Source organism: Anneissia japonica, unplaced genomic scaffold (genome assembly GCF_011630105.1).
Source record: "Anneissia japonica isolate Jap-2015-1 unplaced genomic scaffold, ASM1163010v1 scaffold287767_len825999_cov190, whole genome shotgun sequence".
NCBI lineage: Eukaryota > Metazoa > Echinodermata > Crinoidea > Comatulida > Comatulidae > Anneissia > Anneissia japonica.
In genome coordinates, this window is record NW_022707033.1 from 590,885 (window position 1) to 592,026 (window position 1,142).

At 37.0% G+C, this 1,142-nt stretch overlaps 1 protein-coding gene across 2 annotated transcripts in view; it reads right to left on the reverse strand.

The window, feature by feature from the left end:
- LOC117106308 (transgelin-3-like) overlaps positions 1-1,142 on the reverse strand; it is a 29,173-nt gene that overhangs the window by 22,955 nt on the left and 5,076 nt on the right. The window lies entirely within an intron of this gene.

Below are 1,142 nucleotides of genomic sequence, written 5' to 3' on the forward strand. Positions count from 1 at the left end.
TCCGAGGGGGGGGGGGGGGGGGGGGGCGTATGGTCCAGGGTCGAAGCGGCAAGACCATCAAAGCCAGAGGATTTTTGTGCTTTATGGGGTCTAAATAGGCCTAATGCTATAAAAGCAAATATGTTCGAAAACATCCGAGTCTGGGTGGCTCTACAGTGCATTAATTGGGTTAGAGGACTTGTTCGGGAAACTTGAAGGGGGTTCACCAGAAAAGACCGGTTTTTGCGAACCATAAAACCCCCCTGGCTATGGGCCTGCATACGATAATTTAATGAATACAATAAAAAAAAATCACGAATCTATGCATTCTATCCCATTTGAATGTATTTCCGGTTTTAAAAAACGGTATCTCACACAAATCAAATGATTAATCATTCAAAATTGTGCATTTACACAAAAATATTACATTATACCACGGAGGTATAAAAATACTAACCAGGATTTTGAAAAGGGTTGGGGGGGGGGGGTTGGTAAATATTACACTTACAGTCTGTACTGAACATATCGATGACTATGCCTGCACCATAAATTGACTGTTAACGTCTAAAGTAACTAACTATTTACTTCATTTCTCATGTATGAGCAAAACAATTATACATCACTGCCATTATTATCATTACCTTCTTATTAATTAGGCCTATGTTTATTGTGCTGACAATGGGTATATGGCATTTTGACACGTAACAAACTTGCAAATTGACAAATTTTAAACAAGGGTGGCGCTATACATACTTATTGGCAGGTATAAAAAACATCGTCAAATGAAATATATGTTGAGAAGAAAGTAAAAGACAAATAAAGCTCACGAGTTGATAACACTTTATGATAACAATACTATTTATAAATAATTATTATTATGATAAAAGCATTACAAACTCATTTGTTTACTTTTAAATAAACAGGAATCATTGACACATCAGACCTGATTGTGCGCATGAACGTCATAATTTAAAAGTTATATCAGATACGCACTGATCAACATCAAGGGTATTCAGTCAGTCTTTTAAATGCAGTTATTTTCAGTCTTAATGTTCTTAGGTTAGCGAATACATAAATCCATGGGCCCCAGCACGTTTTCGCCCCCGGCACTATATGTTTGTCGTAAACTCCACTCTATTTCAGTAGATTACGGTACCCAGCTA